This window comes from Solanum tuberosum, unplaced genomic scaffold (genome assembly GCF_000226075.1).
Source record: "Solanum tuberosum cultivar DM 1-3 516 R44 unplaced genomic scaffold, SolTub_3.0 scf00140, whole genome shotgun sequence".
Taxonomy (NCBI): Eukaryota; Viridiplantae; Streptophyta; class Magnoliopsida; order Solanales; family Solanaceae; genus Solanum; species Solanum tuberosum.
Genome location: NW_006239064.1, coordinates 921,740 through 945,041, shown reverse-complemented (window position 1 = coordinate 945,041; position 23,302 = coordinate 921,740). Strand labels below are relative to the sequence as shown.

General features: G+C 30.2%; 1 long non-coding RNA gene across 3 annotated transcripts; it reads right to left on the bottom strand.

Moving 5' to 3' along the window:
- Nucleotides 1-1,724: 1,724 nt before the first annotated feature.
- LOC107061462 (uncharacterized) lies at nt 1,725-9,426 on the bottom strand. Of its 3 annotated transcripts, none has more exons than XR_001473991.1 (3): nt 9,246-9,426; nt 9,063-9,147; nt 1,725-1,965 (listed from the first exon to the last, which is right to left on the bottom strand). It is a non-coding gene; the product is annotated as an uncharacterized lncRNA (long non-coding RNA). The 3 variants fall into 3 exon arrangements; XR_001473992.1 differs by lacking the exon at nt 1,725-1,965 and adding an exon at nt 8,726-8,980; XR_001473990.1 differs by lacking the exon at nt 1,725-1,965 and having other exon boundaries at nt 8,726-9,147.
- Between the last annotated feature and the right edge of the window lie 13,876 nt (nt 9,427-23,302).

The window sequence follows — 23,302 nt, the reverse complement described above, 5'->3', positions numbered from 1 at the left end:
TATATATAAGCAGTGGCGGACCCAGGTTTTTTCTCAGGGGGGTCAACGTATAAAGAAGAAGTTCAGGTGGTAATGCAAGTGCGCGATGGGCGTAGTAGTCCTTCGGCATGCTCTTTGTACAAGAAGCATATATATTTCATTGGTTCATAAAAGTAAAGACTAAACTAATCAAAGATATTGAGGACAAAGATACATTGAAAAGAAATTTAGTGGATCAATTGTATTACATAAGTTAATTCCTAAAACACGTGAAAATTAAATGATGAAAAAGGGAGCGTGACGTGGAAGAAAGATATTTACCTTATCATGCTAAATTTAACTTATTTTATTATACTGTATTAAATATTTCTTTCTACTTTTATCATTCTTAGCGAGCACTCTTAAAATTTCTTGTGCTTTTTATACTTTTATTTTGTAATGTTTTACTTTATTTTTCACTTTTTAAAAATTTTAAATTTGTATCCATTCAATCACATATTACTATGAAAATCATTAAGATTCTCTAAAAGTGTGTAAGAATAGACTTAATAATATACTAATGCATTTTCAGAAGATAAATAAATATATAGAATCGTCAATTTTTTTCGTTCAACTAGTTCAATTTACTAGGTTAGTCAATAATTTGTAAAAATAAAAAAATAACGAATAAATCAAATAACAAATTAAGGTGTTGTGAAAATTCCTTGAGGTCATGTGTTCTTGTCCTACTAGCCTCATAATTATAACCCCTTAATGACAATAACTTATAAGTAGCTTCCCAAAGTAGCTTAATTATAATGATAATAACTTATAATAGCTTCCCAAAGTAGTTTATACAACAGTAGCATTAAACCAACTTCCAGGAGAAGCTTACAAGTAGCTTAAAGAGCAAGTAGTTTTGGAAGTAGTTTGGAAGTAGCTTGCAAGCAACTTGCAAAGAATTTTATTTTCCATAAATAAAAATTCAACCATTTCATTTGGTACATCAATTTGAAGTAAAATAATATATCAGTCTATCTATATACCTATCTATGATTTATATACTTATTAATAATCTTTATTTTCTGTTGGAGTTGAGTCACATAGCTTCTCAACAAAATCTGAAACTCTTTCCAACAAGGGACCAAATTTTCCAACAAATTCTTGAAGAATCTTACAAGTATCTCTGCAACTAGCTTTCCAAAGAAGCTTATAAGTAGATTTACTAACAGCTTCTTAAAAGTAGCTTAATTACACAGTAACCTACAATAACTTTATAAGCACCATAATTACAGAGTACTTTGAAAATAGCTTGATTACAGAGTAACCTATGATTAACATTATAAGCAACTTACTAAAATAATTTAATGACACAGTACCCTGAAAATAGCTTAATTACAAAGTAACTTAGGATTACTTTTATAAGCTACTTTCTAATGCAACTTAATTATAGAGTAGTCTGCGAGTAGCTTCCTAAAGTAGCTTAGTTACAGAGTAACCTACGATGAGCATTATAAGAAACTTTCTAGATAAACTTTATTATAAAGTAGTCTGTGAGTAGCTTCCTAAAGTAGCTTAATTACAGAGTAACCTACGATGAGCATTATAAGCAACTTTCTAAAGAAGCTTAATTATAGAGTAGTCTGCAAGTAGCTTCCTAAAGCATCCTAATTATAGAGTAGCTTCCTAAAATAGCTTAATTACAGAGTAACCTACGATGAGCATTATAAGCAACTTTTTAAAATATATCTTAATTACAGAGAATTATGTAAATAGATATTCTTGAAGAAACTTAATTACAGAGTAGCCAACAAGTAGCTTACTATAGAGTAATATGGGAGTAACTTTATAAGCAACTTTCTAAAGCAACTTAATTACAGAGTAGCCTCCTAAAGTAGTTTAATTACAGAGTAACCTGCAATTAGCATTAGAAGCAACTCTCTAAAGCAACTTAATCATAGAGCAACCCGCAAGTAGCTTCCTAAAGTAGTTTGATTACATAGTAACCTGCAATTAGCATTATAAGCACCTTTCTAAAGCATCTTAATTACAAAAGTAGCTTTCTATAAGTAGCTTAATTACAGAGTAGCATGCAATTAGCATTATACACATCTTTCTAAAGCAACTCAATTAGAGTAGCCTACAAGTAGCTTCCTAAAGTAGCTTAATTATATAGTAACCTGCAATTAGTATTATAAGCAACTTTCTAAAGAAACTTAATTACAGAGTAGCCCGCAATTAGCACTATAAGCAACTTTCTAAAGCAATTTAATTACAGAGTATCCTGCAAACAACTTATTAACATTATAAGCCACTTTCTAAATTAGATTAATTACAAGGTAACCTGCAAGTAGCTCTATAAACAACTTATTTTACAATAGCTTTACGAACAACTTAATTACAGAGTATCTTGCAACTAGCTCTGTAAACAGCTTAATTACAGAGTATCCTGCAACTGACTCTATAAACAACTTAACTACAAAGTATCCTGCAACTAGCTGTGTAATCGACCATCTTTCTAAAATAACTTATCAAATAACCGTAAATAGCTCTACAAACAACTTTTATTCTCCCGTAAATAAAAATCAAATCAATTTACTTCGTACATCAATAATATATTAGTCTCTCTCTATATACAAATTATTTTTTGAAAGATGATCACAAAATTGGACCAATTATTAGTTTGATAGCCCAAATATAACTTGAGAAGTTATAAAGCCCATATACATATTAAACAACAAATTGAAAACTTAACCAAAAAAGAAAGCGTAGAGAATCAGCACTCTGTTTTCATCTATGTATAAAGCATCAGAAGAGGTGATTTTTATCTTTTCTCTCCAGTTTGTGCTTCGAGAAACACAAATTGTAAACCTTAATTCTCTCTGATCTGTCAAATTTGACTATATGGGTTCCAAAAGGAACAATTTCTGCGATGAGGCTAGCCCAGGGTATTGTTTTCTTACATGTTTTATGAGCTTTTATTCTTGAATTTTATTGAATTATATGTTTATTTTTTTACTTTTTGATGATTTTTTTTTGTTGTTGTTGTTGTTCTTAGAAGTTGGGATGTAGGTGTGTGTTTCCTCTAACAATTGAAGTTTTTTTTTAAAGTTTGGATTTAGGTGTGTGTTTTTTTAGACGATTGAAGAATTTTTTGTTGTTTTTAGAAGTTGGGATTTGGGGATGGGGGCGGGTGGGGGCTTTTTCCACAATTGAAGTATTTTTTTTGTTGATTTTAGAAGTTGCGAGTTAGGTTTAAGTGCTTTCCAGCCATTGAAATTTTTATTTTGCTGTTTTTAGAATTTGGGATTAGGGTTGTGTTTTTACAGCAGTTGAAACAATTTTTTTGCTATTTTTAGAAGTTGGGATTTGGGTGGTGGGGGGGGGGGGGGGTTTTCTCCGCACTTTGAAGCAGCTTTTCCCCAACAATGGAAGTTTCTTTTGTAGTTTTTTTAAAGTTGGGATTTGAGGGTGTATGTTTTTTACGACGATTGAAGCATTTTTTTTTTGTTGTTTTTAGAAGTGGAATTTAGAGATGGGGATGGGTGGGGTTTTTCTTTTCCAGCAATTGAAGTATTTTTTTTTTATTGATTTTAGAAGTTGGGATTTAGGTCTATGTGTTTTTCCATCCATTGAAGTTTTTGTTGTTGCTTTTAGAAGTTAGGATTAGGATTATGAGTTTTTACAACAATTGAAGCTTTTTTTTTTTGTTTTTAAAAGTTGTGATTTGGGGGAGGGTGTGTTTTTCCAGCAATTGAAGTACTTTTTCCCTGTTTTTAGAAGTTGGGATTTAGGTCCATGTGTTTTTCCAACCATTGAAGCTTTTTATTTTGTTGATGTTTTTAGAAGTTGGGATAAGGGGTTTGTTTCAGCCATTGAAGCATTTTTTTGTTGTTGTTTTTAGATGTTGGGATAAAGGGGTATGTGTTTTTCCAACAATTTGAGCATTTTTTTTGTTATTTTTACAAGTTGAGATTTAGGCCTATGCGTTTTTCCAGCTATTGAAGCATTTTTTTTTTATAATTTGGGATTAGGTGTATGTTTCAGCTATTGAAGCTTTTTTTTTGTTGCTGTTTTTAGATGTTGGGAAATAGAGGTATGTGTTTTTTTCAACAATTGAAGCATTTTTGTTGTTCTTGGAAGTTGGGATTTAGGAGTATTTTTTTTCCTCAACAATTGAATAATATTTTTGTTCTTTGTAGAAGTTGGGATATAGAAGGTGTGTTTTTTCAAAAATTGAAGCTTTTTATGTTGTTTTTAGAAGTTGGATTTAGGATGTTTCTTTTTCCTACATTTTTTTTCAAAAATATTTTGTTTTTCTTACCAATCTTCATAAAATAACTAGAACTAACCACATGTAGTTTCTACAAACTATTTTTTTTTCAAAACATTTGTAATCGAGAGGATTTATGAGCATATCTTTAATGTTTATTGAATTATAAGTAATTTTTGGACTCTTTGAAGCATTTGTTTTTGTTGTTTTTACAAGTTGGGACTTAGGGGTGTTTCTTTTTCCAACATTTGTTGTTCAAAAAAAATTATTTTGTATCATAAATTAGGTCACAAACATTTGTAAAATAACTAGAAATTAACAAAATATAACTTCTACAAACGATTTTCCCGTAAGGTTTGTAATTGAAAAAATTTGCGAGTGTTTTAGGAATGGAAGAAGATTTTTTCGATGAAAAAAGCTCCTGAGCACTTCTTCAATTTCAAAATTTCATTTTTTTAAAAAAAATATGATTTTCGTAAAACAAAGTCACCTTTTCTCCAAAAATATATGCAAAAATTGTATAGTCTAGGGCTTTTTATCTACTATCGATATCTATTTTTGAGCATACTTTTACTTCATCGAATTAAGTCTAGTTGTTGGCTTTGTCCAGCATATGTTTTTCAAACCTTTTTTGGGGATTCTCTTGCTGCAAAATGTTGTTTTTAGAAGTTGGAATTGGAGGTGATCTGTTTTTCCAATATATTTTTTTCAAATAGATTATGTTTTATTCTCACAGGATCTCTCAATTCTTCATAAAATAACTAGAACTATGCAAATATTTTTCACCTTCTACAAATGGAAGGATGAGTTTTTAGACAAAAGCAGCTACAACACTTGTAATTTCAATGTTTGGTTTCAAAAGTATGAAGAAAACACTATTTTCCTAGAGCAAGTGCACCTTTTTGAAAAAATATCTGCCCAATTTGTGTTCTCTAGGTGTTTTCTTATTCTGCTCTTGCAAAGGTTATTTTCTTTGTGATTGTGATGTGTATTAATTTTGGATTTTTGTTCTCTCTATGGAACAAAGAAATCTTCATTGAAGGTCTTGCGAAAGAGACAACTTTAGGTTAGTTTTTAAACTTTGCTATATGTTTGTATATTTTTAATTTGTCATTATAGATGAGTTGAGGTTTGTGTTTTTTAATTTTATTATTCCTTGCTGGTTGGATATTCTAAAGATTCTAACTGTTCTTCTAATTTGGGTTTGTAGAGCAACTTGTGAAGTACTTTGAGAAGTATGGTGAGATAATAGACTCGGTGATTATGAAGGACTAACATACTAATAGACCTAGAGGTTTTGGGTTCATCACTTATGTTGATCCCTTTGTCGTTGACATTGTTATTGTTGAAACTCATAACATCAATGAAAAACAAGTGAGTGGTTTACCTTCACTTTCAATGTATATATTAATTCTATATTTGATTATTGTCAAATAGGGTTAGAGAAAAGAACTACTAGAAATTTTATGTATGTTTGTCATGAGAAAATTCCTTTTTATGGTCGTTTCTAACGAACCATCAATTTATGTTAACTCATAAAATTCTTTTGAGATAATGAGTTTGGTTAGTATCGTATATTTGTAATGTAGTTCATAGTATTCCTAGTATTGTGAGATTTCTAGCAGAAATCATATTGTGGATAATGTATATTTGTAACTAAATGTCATAGTATACTTGGTGTTGTGAGGTTCTATTGAAACCATATTTTCTAAGTCCAAGCAATTTTTTTAGTAGAAAATTGTTGTAAGGTGGCATGCATTTTGACTTTGAGACTTATAGGGGAAGATGTTGAGCTAATGGTGCAAGCTTTCTTTTGTGGACAACAACTACCCAGGTTCATCACACATACAAACCTGGTCTTGCTCCCAAAGAAAGAGCAGGTATGCAACTTTACAGACCTTAGGCCACTCATTTTAAGTACCTTCGCGAATAAAATCATTTCAAGGGTGTTACATGAGAGGATTACCAGATGGCTACCTCTAATAATATCCAGAAATCAGTTAGGTTTTATGAAAGGGAGAAGTATTACAGAAAATATTTTTCTGGCGCAAGAGATAATAAGAAATATTAATCGGAGAAAGAAGAATCATAATGTAGTGGTGAAACTGGATATGGCAAAAGCTTATGATAGGGTTTCATGGATTTACTTATTAAAGGTCATGAGAAGATTTGGATTTTTTGAAACCATTATTGATATGGTATGGAGGCTTATTTCCAATAACTGGTACTCAGTACTAGTGAATGGAAAATCATTTGGTTTCTTTCAATCATCTAGAGGGGTAAAGCAAGGGGATCCTCTTTCACCAAACTTATTCATCATTGTTGTTGAAGTATTATCGAGGGGTTTAAACAAGATGAATGAGGAGGGCAGAGTTTAAAGGATATGGTCTTCCCAAATGGAGTCCGTAAATTAATCATTTGTCGTATGCTAATGATACTATTCTTTTCTGTTCCGGAGATAAAAAAATCAATCAGCAAAATAATGGGGGTACTAAGGGAGTACGAAGAAGCTTCAGGATAGATGATTAATTTGAACAAGAGCTTCTTTTACCTTCATGATAATACACCACTGATAGTGAGTATTAGAATGAGGAAACTTACATGAATCAAACAGGGATTTTTTCCTTTTACTTATCTTGGGTGTCCAATGTTCTATGGGAGTAAGAAGGCAGTATATTTTGAGTAACTGGTGAGAAAAGCACATAAGAGAATTATGTTGTGGCAAAACAAATGGTTATCATACGGGGGAAGATACATTTTGATTGCGAATGTATTACAATCAATGCCAATATATTTATTTTCTACGATGAATCCCTCAAAAAAGATTATTGAACAACTTCATTAAGTGTTTGCAAAAAACATATGGAGTAAACCAGGTGGAGAGAAAAGAAAGCATTGGGTCGCGTGGAAGGAGCTATGCTATCCAATACTTGAAGGAGGACTAGGGTTCAGATCACTACATGACACTTCAAGAGCTTTGTTTGGAAACTCTGGTGGAATTTCAGAACTTCCACATCACTGTGGAGTTCCTTCATGTGGAACAAGTATTGTAAAAAAGTACACCCAGTACTTTCTGTAGGAGCTGGAGCATCTCACACATGGAGGAAAATGTTAGAAGTTAGGGAGGAAATTGAACAAGATATCTGGTGGCAACTTAAATCAGGAGAATGCAGTTTTTGGTTTGATAATTGGACCAAACAAAGAGCATTGTATTATGTTGAAGAACAAGCAAGAGGGGAAGAAGAATTTGAGGTCAAGCAGTTTATCAAAGAGGGGAATTGGGACAGGCAAAAACTAAGAGAGTTTCTATCAGAAGATATGACAAGTACATTGTTAGAGACATAAGACCGAAAGTGGTGGAAGGGGAAATCGACAAACCTTGGTGGATGGGAAATTCTAATGGAATTTTCACAGTAAGATTTGCACATGATATATTAAGGTAAAGAAATGAGGAGATGACTTGGAGGAACAACATTTGGAGTAGGGGTATCCCTTTTAAGATTAATTTTCTGCTTTGGAGATGCTGGAAAAGCCGAATAGCAACATAGGATAATCTTAAAAAAATGAAAATTAATATTGCTTCCAGATGTTATTGTTGTGAAGTATACAAACAGGAAATAATGTCCCACCTTTTTCTAACAGCTCCTGTAGCTCAAAAGCTATATAAGTAGTTTGCTATTTGTGCAGGTATTCAAATTCATTAAGGTCTACAACAAACAATTACAGTTTGGTGGGGAGTGAAAAACAAAAACAAACTGAGGCAAGTACTCCAAGTCATTCTGGCTGTGTTAATGTGGGAACTTTGGAAAAGACAAAATATCAGGAGACATGGAATGGAAATGGATTACTACAAGCTTCATAAACAGTGTGTAAACACTATATATCAGTTCGTTAAAACAAGACATCCTTGGATTAATATACCCAGAGACTGGAAAGGAATTTTGAGAGTTAACATAATTACAAGCCTAAGATTTAACATTTTGTGGTAATTGGGGAGATTCTAGAAAGAGGAAAAGTGAAATGCAATACAGATGGGGCATGCCGAGGAAATCCAGGAGACAGCTCCTATGATTTTTGTCTGAGAAATGATGTTGGGAACCTGATATACGCAGAAGCTAAGAGGATAGGGCATGGAGCAAATATACAGGCAGAAGCTCTTGCAATTCTTAATGCACTAAGATACTGCAAGAATAATAACATAGTAAAAGCATTGATATAGTCAGACTCACTTACTCTCACAAAGATGATAAGAAAGGAGTGGAGGGTACCATGGCAACAAGCGGAGATAATAGAAGAAGTACAAGGACTATTACTAATCACTCAATTCAACATTAAGCGTGTTTTCAAGAAGGCAAATAAATTAGCTGATAAAATAGCAAATGAAGCATTCAATCATGAAAATGTAATGCAGATTCAAAACTACAACTATCTATCTGCAGAATGCAAGATCATTTTGAAGGAAGAAAAAGCCCAGGTACCAAATTTGAGAATAAAGCCAAGAAGGATCAGGATTAATGGCTATTAACACACACAAGCATGTACAGGAATATCGACACCAGAAATTCTCACAGACAAGAGATTTACATTGATTGTTGTTACCACTTCAGGGTAATCATAAATGTGAGAAAAAAATCTACATAACCTAGGCTCAGTCAGTGCACATAAAATGACAGCAGCAAAAATTAAAGTCAAATGGAGAACTTATGAACAGGGGCGGGGAAGTCGAGTGACATATTCATAGCCACGCAACTGCGTCAAAGAGGGATACAAAGAGACAGAATCAAGAATAAGAAGGATAAAGATAAAAAAAAAAGAGGGGAAAGGATCTTACTGGATACAACTATCCCAGGTCACACAAGACATGGCACCTCTATCGATTCCTCTTAGGAATCCATTACATCCACCGGGATACAACTCTACAGAAAAGGAATGAAAGAGTAAGGAGAAATTAAGCTCTCGATCTGAGTATAGACAAGGCAAGCAATACATAAGTGAGCTGAGATGGAAAAGGCACATCGACACCATCATAATAGGTGTTGCTGATCCACAACAAGAAGAAACAGAAGCTCAGTTTAACAACAGCTCCAAGCGATGACATAGAGGGAGATGGTCGGGAGCTCAGATAAGGAAACCCTATGATTTAAGAAAGTATATGGATGAAGGACGATGGGTCATTTGTGGATTTATTAATTTTGTTTTGTTTCATTCTATTTTCCGCTTTTGGGCCTGTTGGACCCGTTTGTACAGATTTTTAAAAGGTAAAAAACTTAACTATACAATATAAGCACCCAAATTACTGCTATATAACAATAGTTTAATTTTTCATCAACATAGCAATAAAAACTTTACAAAACAAAACAAAATTAACAAAAATTAAAAAACGAAAAAATACCAAAATAAACACACGTTTTTTGTCCTAGAAAATCTCTTTTTTTTAAGCTTCTTCCTAAAATATCTCCCCTAAATATTTTTTACTTCCTGATTTTTCTCCTTTTTTTAATCTTCTTCCTAAAATATTGAATTTGCAATTCTCTTTTTCTTCTCCACCCTTTTTTTCTTGAAATTTTCTCTCTCTTTTTTTAAATTTCTTTCTCTTCACTCGTCTCTTTTTCCTTTCTTTTTTCTTTTTTACCATTTTTTACTCCATTTTATTTTCTAAAAATTTTCTTTGTTCTTTTTTATTTGTCTCCCTTCATTTTTTTGGTTTAAATAATTTTTTACATCATTGTAGGTTAGAACATATAACCAAAAACTAACTTTATCATTATTGTATGAATTTATTTTTTTAATTTATTTGGTTATAATTTATTTACTATGGTAAAATTGAATTAGATTAATTTGAACTTCACACGAAATTTAAATCATATTGTATACCATGTAAATTAATTTGATGATACTAAAAAATTGGTACATACGTGATTAGATTATGGTGTTACGTATTATAGGGTTGTAACATATAACTAAAATCAACTTTACCATCAATTATAAATCAATATTTTTTATAGATCTATATCAACATATCACCAAAATATTAGCTATACCATACATCAAAATATATACACTATAACATATTGCAACTTTAAATTAACAAATCACCATTATTTTTAAACCAACAAATTCACCAATTATTTTTAATTGTTATAATTATTAAAATTTGAACTTGACACAAAGGTTACAACACATTGTATACCATATAAATTAACTTGATGATACTAAAAAGTTGGTATACACTTGATTAGATTATGATGTTATGCATTGTAAGGTTGAAACATGTAACTAAAATCAATCTTACCATCAATTATAAATCAATTTCTTTTATAGTTCTAAATCAACATATCACCAAAAAAATTAGTCACACCATCCATAATATTTAAATCAACAAATTACCAATATTTTAACTATATCATCCATCAAAATATATACACTAAACATATCACGGTTAAAAACCATCAAATCACCAATTATTGTACCAGATCAACCACCAAAGTATATTTCTTAATACATATCACTATTTAAAAAAACATATCATCAACAATTGTACCAAATCGACCACCAAAATATATACACTAAAATATTTTGTATTGAAAAATTAATCTGATAATTTATATGGACTACATGATACAAATCTAAATCACATATTTGTAGGTTTATTTTATAAATAAATATTTGCGATTATATGCTATCACAAACTAAATTAATCAACAACTACAACTCATAGGAGAAAGATCCAAGTTCTTCCCACTAGATGGTTTTTTAAAAACCCTACTTCCAAAAAACAAGAACCCTAAGGAGTGTCCAACAATACCAACCAAGAAAACACCACCATTAAAAGACATAACAACCAACATAGCAACATAAGCCAAACCAATTCTCAAACCATACAAGATTGTCTGAAGAAGTCCAGAAGTCACATGATCAACATTACTCTTGTAAACATAATTGCTATGAGAGAGAAATTCGACGAAAACCGTCATGAAAAAGATAACAACAAGTGCCAAATATACATGTCCAAATTATCGTATCCATTCCAACTTGAGAAGAGAATCTCAGTAACAATGTTTGAGTTTACACCATCTTCTTTCTCTTTACCCTTTCTTTTTTTTCGATTTATTGACCTCAATTAATTTCACTACCAGATGGATTACCAGTCACTTTTGGGAGAAGGGGCGAAAGCATTCAACTCAAATTTTGGTGTTGAAGAAATAAATACTTCATCAAACGAGGACTCTTTTGGAGAGTACTATCAATAGCAATTATGTTATTCATAATCGATTTTTTTAAGAAGCAAGAATGATTTTTGATATTGTAAGAGATGATTTTGAAAAGAAACAAGGAGAATTAAAGTAATTTGTTAATGTATATTATCAAGAAGGAGGTACAATCCTTTCCTTGATAAAATGGCATTGAAAAGGAGGAAAAAAAGAAAGCAGCAAAGCGCTAATATCGATGAAAAGAAGAGTGCAGCGTGTAAAGGTTAAGAAGAGAGAAAGTCAGATATTTATTAAAGGAACGTATCCAAATATAATTGTGATTAAGATTCTAAAAAGTAAATAAAATAAAAGGTAAAAAATATGAGTCCCATAAAATCAGGTCGCTAACCAATAAATTAAGTATTAAATCGTCTATTTATTTATTTTAAAATAAATTGTCATATTTGTAAGTTAAATGTTATTGTTGTAAATAAAAAACCTAAAATAATATTGTGTAAATTAAGGTCTTAAATAGTATATTCTTGTAATTTTTCCTTTTTAAATCATCAATATAAGGGAGACTCGAGCTCCAGAAAATTATTTTTATTACAAATGTAATTTTTTCTATTCAACAAAGTGATTATTTGTGCACCAAAGTGGAGTGGTTAAGTTATCTTTATTGCACTCTCAAATCTCAAATTGTATTTGTTTTTGCCTAGCTAAACTTAGAAAATATGTCTATATATACACTAGAAGAGCATGATGATGGTTTTGAATAGATGCGAATTCAAGATTTTAAATCCGTGCGTGTGACATATGGCTATAAGTACTACTCCCTCTGTCCCAATTTGTGTGACTTACTTTCCTTTTTAGTCAGTCCCAAAAAGAATGACACATTTCTACACTAAGTAACAATTTCACTATAAAATGTCTATTTTACCCTTAATGAAATGATTTACAGCCACACAAATTTCTATTATTCATTTTGGACCACAAGTTTTAAAAGTACTTCCTTTCTTTCTTAAACTCCGTGTCGAGTCAAACTTCCTCACATAAAATGAAACGGAGGGAGTACTATTTTTGTGACATGTATGCGTACTTTAAAACCTAATACTTATATATGGTCGAATAAGCTTTCAAAAGTGTGTACACCTTATGTTTGCGCGCTCATTGTCACACAACAAATTAGATGCATGCATCAAGATGTTTTGCCAACAAGCAATTATCACTCGAGAAAGGGGATTTAATGTGATGCAATAAAAGACGTTGTAGACTATGTAGTCGAGTCGAAATCAATGCATTGATATATTTGCATCTGTGGGAAAAATTAGCAAATATCCACTTCTTGATTCATATAATTGAAAAATAGTCGATGACATAGTGTCAAATTCCATATATAAGTGCAACTCCAGGATTTTATCATGTAGTTTCACGTGTAAAATTTGAAACTTAATAACATTAATTCGCTATTATTCTTTTAAAAAACATGACCAAAAAGTGACCAATGAACACTCTTTTTACTACATCAATTTGCTTGTGATTATTGGGTAGTGGGCAAGAAGGGATGTACCAACAACTAACCACATTTCAATTCATATAACCAAAAAACATAGTCGTTATCATGAAATTTCAAAGTTTCACTCATACATGGAATCTGAAACTCTATGACATTAACTATTTTTAAAAAAAAAAGAAGTAATCAATAAACGTTATTTCTGCGGTATCCGCTCCGGAGTTGTTGGGTAATGAGCAGACAGGCAAGAAGGGATGGGCCAACAACTTGATCAGTACTACCTTGGTCCATAAATGATTATGAAGAAATAAAATTAGCATTCAAGTGAGAAGAATAGAAATAATGAGCTAGCTATTAATTATTACTGCTCATTCTTTTTTTGAAAAGTCTTATTATTAGTACTATTAATAGTAATTGCTTGGTGGTTGTATAATAATAATTTTATTACCTTCGTTTCATATTACTTGAACTCGAAATAAAAAATAAATGTTTTTGCTTCCGACTTGAATTGATTACAACCTCAAAGTTAGAGCTGAAAGAAGCTCACCATCCGAGTAATCATATCTTGACATAAAAAAAAATACTACTTCTGTCTCATTCTATGTGAGGTAGTTTGACTCGGCACAGAGTTTAAGAAAGAAAGAAAGACTTTTAAAACTTGCGGTCCAAAATGAATAATAGAAATTTATGTGATTGTAAATCATTTCATTAAGGATAAAATAAACATTTTATAGTTAAATTGTTACTTAATTCAGAAATGTGTCATTCTTTTTGGGACTGACTAAAAAGGAAAGTAAGTCACATAAATTGAGGCAGAGAGAGTAAATGTTTTATTTTATCTAAAAGAGTTTTATTGTATTTTTAATTTTCTATCCTAATTAGTATTAAATAACTACGTCATATAGAATAGTCAAATTTAGAGCTTCAAAGCATGATTAATAAAGTTAATTTAGTAAAATAGATCTCTAACAAATAATGGTATGAATGAACCTTTTTTTCAAACAAAAATGACATAGATGAGCAAAAATTTTAACGAATGGTATAGATAAATCTTTTCTCAAAGTTCAATAACATATTTAAACCTTTTCTCGTCCATTAACAAAGCAAGCTATGATATAAAACTCCTAATAATTCTTGCAAGAAATTAAATACAACATCATCAAACTTAATTTTTCTACAAATAAGGTTGTATGATTTTGTACAAAATTAACGAATGAAACTCAAATGTAAAACCCTTCAAACAAGAAAATATATAAAACCATAGGACCTTCTTTTAATAAAATAAAAAGTTAGGTAATTTCTTCTTATCTGCAAAAACTTTGATGGACAGAGTTATGTTATTTGAACTTGTCATGATAACCATGTAACAATAGTTATTTGAAACCTGTGTTAGCAGGAGGTAGCAGATACTCATACGTTGAAACAGACAAGGTGCGCGTAAACTGATCCGAACAATAATATTTTATCTCTTCTTGTTGTGCAAAGGGTTTGATCCAGTGGGAATTCTTCTCTTGAATGACTCAAAAACTTGAGCTGCCGGAGCAATTACTATAGGGTGAAAAACTTGTGATTTTCTTGCCGCTGGCGTGCCGGAAACTTGCTCCGGCAGCTGCCGGAGAGCTTGAATTCTTGAAGATGTAGTAATAATAAGAAGAAAAAAGAAGACGAAATGAAAAATATTCATCACTTTTTTTTAGAATGTTAATTTTTTGAGAATATTGAAAATAAGATATGGTATGATTTTTATTTATATTTGATGAATTTTATGAATGTGTTTTAAGTGTAGAAAGTGATAGAAAAGATAGAAAGTGGAAGCATTTGATGGATTTTATAAATGGGCATACTAGTTTGGTCCACATGCCACTTTTGTTGGAAAATATTATGATCAATAAAGTAAATTCACACACAAAATGGAGTTTTTTTTAATAATCATTATATTAATTGACTTTATGGTTTCATTATTTTCTTTTAAAATTTTAGACATCATATTTTTTTTAGTGAGAAAAATAAAACGTGATGGAGAGCTATGGAACAATGATAAAGTTGCTTTGTGTGATATATAAGTTATGAATTTGAGTCGTGAAAACAGTCAAAATGTTTGTATTAGGGTAGACTGTCTACATCATATTTCTTGAGGAATGCCCTTATTCGGACTCTGCTAATAAGAAATATTTTGTGCATTGGACTGTCATCGTCTTTTAGTGTGAATAAAAAAAAGTTTTCACTGCTAAAAAATTAAAAAAATATTAGTCAACCATAAATATTTTGATTGAATAAATGAAAAAAGAAAAAATTAAGAGGCTTCCCAGTATTTCAGGGGATATCTATTTTCACCATATATTTTTCATTTAGTTGATTTAGTGAAAACTGAGTAGGAAAATCATGTTTTTAACGTAACTTTTTTATTGATTCGCGATGAAAAATCCATATATTTCTTATAATACTAAGAGGCGGAATCAGAATAAAAGTTACAAATTTGACAAAATCTAATAGCTTTAATCAAAATATGTATTTATATTAAAAAAATTATCTAATATTCATATATAATATGATTGAGAATCCGATAAAATATCTTCTTTAGAATTTTAAACCCACAAACTCAACATTATGCTCATGGCTTTAAATAATATTTGGAATTCAATTAGAATTAAAGCATTTTTTGACTATACATTGAGTTCAGACCATATGTGCATTCCCTAGCATTTCTCTCTCTTTTTTTAATTTTATTTTATTTAGTAGACGTTTGAACATAAAAATTGTGAAATGTAGAAAAAGATTGAAAAAAATATTCAGAAATTGGAGTTGTATTTGAACATGAATAAAATTATAATTATAATCTGAAAAATTATAACAATTTTATGTTCAAATGTGTAATATTCAGAAAAAAAAATTAAAAATATGCATGACCAAATTTTACATTTTGGTGAGAACGTAAATGGCCTACTTAAACAGCTTTAATTTGGAATTCATTATAATTATTATTAACATTTTTTTGACTAAACTCTTCAAGAATTAGTCGACGTTGAATTTAATGCGTTTTTCCTCCTTATTCTTCTAGGTTCTTTTTTTTTTATTATTATTTGAAATAATTAGTAGAGAATTTAATGTGCATTCCTTAAAATATAAGTAATTTAAATTAATAATCTTTTAAATCATCATTTCTTTTGACTTAAAGGAAGTTGGTCTAGGTGTATATCATATCATTATCATATTAATTCGATCGTATTTAAATTTTAAAATTCTTATGAATTATGAGCTTGTTATATTTTTGAAATTATAGAATCAAAATATGATGTTACTATATAAAAAAGTATTAAATTTCATTAAACCTATAACAACTAATTTATTTTTAGGGAAAAGGGTTCGAAATATATTCAAACTTTGACCGAAATTACTGTAACAATACCAAATTTTGGAAAGGACCTTTTACCCCCTTGCACTATTTAATAGTGTATTTTAAAGGTGTATATGTGCCCACGTGGACACGTTACTATTTATAATGATGCAATATTTATGATGTCCACGTGGGCACATATATACCTTTAAAATACACTATTAAATAGTGTAGGGGTAAAAGGTTCTTTTCAAAGTTTGATATCGTTACAGCAATTTCGGTCAAAGTTCGGATATATTTCAGGCTTTTTTTCCTTATTTTTAATACTAGCTCAGATACCACAATTATTATATGTTGGAGATTTAAATGTGAATTGTCTAGAACAATAGTTGAGAAAATGGTGGTGGGGAATTTATTTATTTTTTGCATATTGAATGGAGTCGGTGATATTATAAAATGGAAATAAAAAAAGTCCCTTGATGGAAATTTGGAGGAGAAGTGAAGTATTATATGGAAAAAAAAAAACAAATAACATGATTATTCTTTTGACTTTTTGATTTCTTTACATAATATTTTTTTTTTCTCAAGATATGTTAGGTGGCACCTTTTGAAATGAAAAAGTCAAAGTCAAATGCCAACATCTACAATTAGAAAAAGTAATATTTTGACTTCTAAATTTATATATGAAGAGATGTAATTTAGGTTAGACATTGAAATTTTGTTGTACTCTATAAGATGTGTTCAATTCGAGTTGGAACTCTACAAATTGTGGTCAATTTAAATTAGGATTCTTGGAGGCTACTCAACCCTAAACCCTAATTTACGCTTATAGAAAGGGTACTAAATTCCCTTAAAAGGCATCTCGAAAATTCCATAAAGAGATCAAACTCTCGAAATATTCCACAAAATTCATGGAATATTCATATAGAGGTCAAATCTAAATCATCATAGTTCGAGAAATACGCCACTAACGGCCCTCAAATCATGGATAAATCTTAGGAGAGTAGAATCAAGGGAGAAACAGAATTGTACCCGCAATATTTATCAATAAAGTTGTGTTTCTTTTTATTTTATTGTGATTGCAATTTATTTTCTGTCACTTTAAAATTTGTTGCAAACCGTCCATAAGTTGAAACATTATTGATCCTTCTAAAAATAAGAACGGAAAAAAGAGAAATGTAATTTTATGTTTTTGAATTTAGAAGTATAGTTTTTACAAAATGATTTTAATTAGTTAAGATTTATACCTGATATTAGAAGTATGGCCGATTTAGTTTCATAATCAGATCAGATATCCGTTCTCAAATCACCTATCGTATTATGCTTGAAAACCTTAAGTCACGGGTCACGATTTATGCATATCTAGCCCATGACTTGCCTTCATTTGCACGTCTAGTACGTTGAGTCATAAGGTTGAGTGTATTCCAACAAGCTCCTCAACCAATCTCAAGAGAGTAGAGATGATATCGTAGTTCATATTCATATTCTGAAGAAAATAGATAGAAGTTTTAAATTATTTTCCTTAAAAATATTTTCCTTTGTACCCAACACAGCCTTCAATTATTTCGTTTTTTATTATTTGTGTTATTGGTTCCCCTTCCTTATATACTCTAAATGTGAGTCACATTTTTCTTTTGTTGGGTATCTGAATTATATTTTACAAAAAATTTGTCCAATTTTAAGATTAGAAATTAAAACAAGATTTTTTTTTTAGCTTTAGACTCTCCCATTTCATCAAAGAAACATAATAAAAATGAAAAGGGGAAGAAGAAGATGGAATAGGTAAATTTAAGAATGTAATACATGTATTGTCACAAGACTAACATTTATTTTTTATATAACACAAATAGAATAGAAAACTAAGGGCAAAAAATATATATTATATATTCACACTATTTGCAATTGAATGTGGATTAATAATTAACTTAATATTTTAAAGAAATATTAATAAATTCTAGTCATTTTTTATATGATGTTGTTACAATAAACAAATTAACTATTTCAAAGTATTTATTTTATGTTCACAATGTTTGTTAAATAAAATTACATATTGCCGATAATATTGTTATACTAGACCCAATTTGTCAGCTTTGTTTGAATAGCAATTTTGAGATTGAGACGGTGGTGATTAGAAGTATAATGATATGGGTAAAAGCCATGACATATAACTCCAACAATATAGCTCGATCTGAAGGAATATTTAACATACATTCATATGGCCGGGTTTATAATTAACTACAAGAAGAAATATGCATTAATCGTTTTAACATCTGCCTTATCTTTAATTATTTGAAATTTAACAATGACAACAACTCATTAAACAATTTATAATCACTATTAAAATTCCAATAAAACATCATTCCATTTGCAATTGTGCAGGAGAAATTTTTATACTTTAATAATACTCAATAGTAACATCATTACTTACGATTGTAAATACATTGAGCTCTATCAAATTAGAAACACTTGCCTTATAAAGCATTTTTGTGATTTTTTTGAAGGGGTGTAATTCTTTGTTATGTCATCACTAGATATATTGTTTAAAATATTTTATTAATATCAATTTATTATATTATATTGTTGATAAAAGTTTTGAATATTTTGATTAAGACTAAAGTATAAACACTAAAGAATAGTATGGGCTTACAAGATTTGACGGCCCAACAATCCAAACATATTAATTAGGCCCAACAATCTTGTTCAATCTATTTCCCAGGCCCAATACCCAACAATTTTAAGACAATTATATACAAATTTATATATAGTTTTAATTCAATTTGTATGTACTTTATCGTAATTACATAATAAATACAATTTATATATATATTATATACACAAAATTACATATCTTTTCAAAAAACTAAGTCATATAAAATTTACGCAGTTACATCAGGGGCAGAGCTACACCTTAGCATGGGTGCTCAGATCGTTGAATTTTTTTTATGATTATACATGTTAAATATTGATATTTCGATATATACTAATTTATGAACAACCTTATCATACTAAAGAAAGATAGTCCAATGGTTAAGGTTGTTCAAAGTTGCTTCAAGGGCCTATGTTTGAGTCCAGATTAAGGTGTTTTGTTTATTTTCTTTTTTAGTTTCGTTTTTTAAGAGAACAAAAGTGACGTTCCAATCTTAATAATCTGACCAACAAGGTTTAATTTTTTACTTTTCCTAAAGTATGAACACCCTTGACGAAAATTCTGACTCCGCCACTAAGATACATATGTATTTAATTCATATAGAATTTATATAATTTTATTACATGAAATTATGAGCGAAATTTGAAACATGATTTTGTATATGTAACTTATTTTGTGTATATATAGGAACTTCCCCCCAAATTTAAGTGCATTAGTTGGGTGATCTATGGATGTCACATTTTTATTTATCGCAATTCACAAATAATAACCATTGGTATATACCAAACTTATCGTTTTTACTAAAATTATCTATCCCGAAAATATTTATCATTTTAGAAAACTTAAAATACAATTAAATTTTTTATATATAATTTATCTTTTATAGTAATTGTTTTTGAAGACTACCAACACTACTGTAATTATAACAATTTTGAATTCCCCTGAGGTAGGGTATGACGAAAGGAAGTTCATCATGGATTACCAATTAGTCAAAAATTGATTCTTCCTGGGTCGATACCCGAGCGGTTAATGGGGACGGACGGTAAATTCGTTGGCAATATGTCTATGTTAGTTCAAATCTAGCTTAGATCGCTCAATAAATGAAATTGTCGAAATATTTTCTTTTGAACTGTTTGAAGGTTATCCAACTTGAATTATTGGTGGTGGCACATGTTGGCATAATGCATGCTGGAACCAGTGGCGGAGCCACCTTACAATTAAGGGGTTCATCCGAACCCCCTTCGGCTATGGTTAAAATAATTTTTTAGGTATATATAGTAGATGTCAAACCCCTTTCGGCTATTTCGTGTGTCTATTTTTTCAAATTTTGAACCCCCTTATTGAAAATCCTGGCTCCGCCACTGACTGAAACATGGAAATTCGAGGTCTCATGAACTACTACTAAAAATCAGGACTTCGAGGTCTCGTGAACTACTACTAAAAACCAACCTTATCTTTTATTTTGTTTGTAGACAAATGATAGCCGGTTCTATAAATATAATGTTATTAGTGACGACAATTGGCGTCGCCACAAAAAAGTACATAAATAGTGCCGAGTGGCGACATAACCGGCTCTAAAGTTGAGCTATTCTTAGGAGAATGAATTTTAGTGGCGACTTGTTGCGCCACTATAACTACTATACTTTTAATGGCAAGAATCTTCGCCACAATAATTAAGGATTAGTGACGACCTTGGTCACCATAAATACCCTTTTTGTTTTTAAAAAAATATATATATGCAGCACCAATATTTCTAATAATACTGCACAAATGTAATACAACACATTGAAAATAAAAGTGACAAAACTAAAGATATTTCCCAAACAATGATACTGGAAACTTTCATAACTCATAGCATATGGTAATTGTGGAGTGTCCATGGTGGAGAATTTATGCATATATTAATTAATCATAGGTAGTCTGCGAAGAAATAAATATTATAAAATGCGAATCACTCCTCATATATACATACCAAATTATATGTTGATCCTAGTATACTGAGCTTAGATCTTGAAAAGTGATCAAAGTTTTAAATATGCAGAAAACTGATCTTGCTGAATGAAGAATAACCATGATGGAATCCTCATCTTAACATTAAACGATACAAAAACTGGTTCTTGATTTCAAGAGGAAAACAAAATTTGAACAATCCAATTTAAACAAAAAGAAACAAATTGTTTTGCCTGCTTAAAAATATCAATTACAATTTCAAAAACATGTTAAACAAGATTTAGACTTTTTATTGAAACCTCTTAGAAGATTAATGTAGATCTAGATAAATTAAAGATGTCCTCTATTCCTTCCTCAGTCTTATTCTCATCTCTCAAAAGTATGATGAAGTGGTGGTTGCTCTATCAGAACTAGGTGTGTACTCAGTGACGGAGCCATGAATTTCACAAAGGGTGTCCAGAAATAACACATCTTTTTAAAATGTAGAACTAGTGAGATTCAAACACTCGAGCACTTCCTCATTCCAAGGAGGTGAAACCACTGGGCTATAAGAGCTTGTTATGTTAAGGGTGTCCAAAGTATGTTATTTAGTCACTTCGTATATCATTTTACTTGTATATACGGTATTTTTTTCCGACGAAGGCCAATTGGACATCCTTACCACCATGTGGCTACACTACTGTGTGTACTCAAGAAACCCATTGAAGCTTAATATTGATCTAAATAATCATGGGAGTCCTCCGGCTAAACCATCCACGGAGGAACCTCCACAGCTTGAGTTGAAAGTGCTTCCTGCTCATCTTCGGTATGCATTTTTGGGGGCAAATAATACCTTGCATGTTATCATTGCAGCGGACTTGCTTGAGTGGCAAGTGAAATTGCTTCTTGAAGTGTTGAAACGTTACATCAAGGCAATAGAATGGACAATTGCTGATATTGTAGGCATTCCATCCGGAATTTGCACTCACAAAATACAATTTCTCAAAAATAAGATAAGCTACATATTAACATATTTTTTCTTTAAACAAACTCAAAAAGTGATTAATTACAAGCATTGCAGTTACAAGAATATGAATTACAATGCAAGAATGTGAGTAACCAACGATTATGCGAGCTAAATATTGGCAATAACACTTATTTTAAACAATAACAGAGAGATTTGGAAACAAACTTCTCAAATCTGGATTTCAAAGGCAACCGCGTTATCGATTAAGGTAAATTAGGATTATTTGATTTGATTTGGTGTTAAAATGTATAATTAGAAAAGATTTGGGGTGTAAAAGCTTTTGTTTGTGTTGGGTATTTGAGAAGTGATCGTGTGCATTAAGAAATTGGCTGAAATCTGGTAATTTCTAATTAAAGTGACTCTCTTTTTGGAATTATAAATCTAAATCAAATATCTAAACTTTGACCAAATAAATATGAATGTGAAAAAAAGAAGCGATAATTAATTATTTGAGATTTAAAATTTAATAGAGTAAAATAATTATTTGCAAAAAAAGATTAAATAAAGTAAATAAATGATAAATGACCTTTATTTTGACAAAATAAAATATATGTTTGACTATTATATTTTAACATAAATCAATTTTCAAAATTAATAAAATCGATATATATTGTATGTTAGAAAGTATCTTGGCTTAATGTAATTATTTATTTCACCTTTTGAAGAAACTTGACTAATTACTATTGAATATTGGTATTACAATAAAACATCATTCCATTTGCAATTGTGCAGGCGAAATTTTTATACTTTAATAATACTCAATAGTAACATCATTACTTACTATTGTAATTACGTTAAGCTCTATCAAATTAGAAACACTTGCTTTAAAAAGCATATTTGTGAGTTTTTTGAAGGGCTGACATTCTTTGTTATGTCATCACTAGATATATTGTTTAAAATATTTTATTAATATCAATTTATTATATTATATTGTTGATAAAAGTTTTGAATATTTTAATTAAGATATCTATCACTACTTCAGCAACTGATATTTGAGGTTCTTCGAGCTACTGTTATTTCATATTCAATTATAGTAGTGATTCTTTGTCACAACACACAAACGTTTTCTTCAATATGATTAAAAATGGTGAAATGTTCCCTGCTATTTACAAACAAAAAATATCATTTGTAAAATCAGTTCTCAACATTGATAACATGATATAATACATATATTGACCCCTAAACTTGGCTTCAAATTTTAACTTTGACCTTTAACTTTGTAAGTGCACAAATAGGCACTTTAACTATCCAAAACTTAAACAAAAAAACACTCGGATCCTACCTAGCAAAATGCATGAAATACACTCAAATTAGGCGCGTCAGATGTAAAAATTCAGGGGGTCAACAGTAAAAAAAGCATTGAAAGGACAATTAAACCCTTTTTATATTTTTTTCAACAATTTTCCCCTCTTTTTTGCATTATTTGTTGTT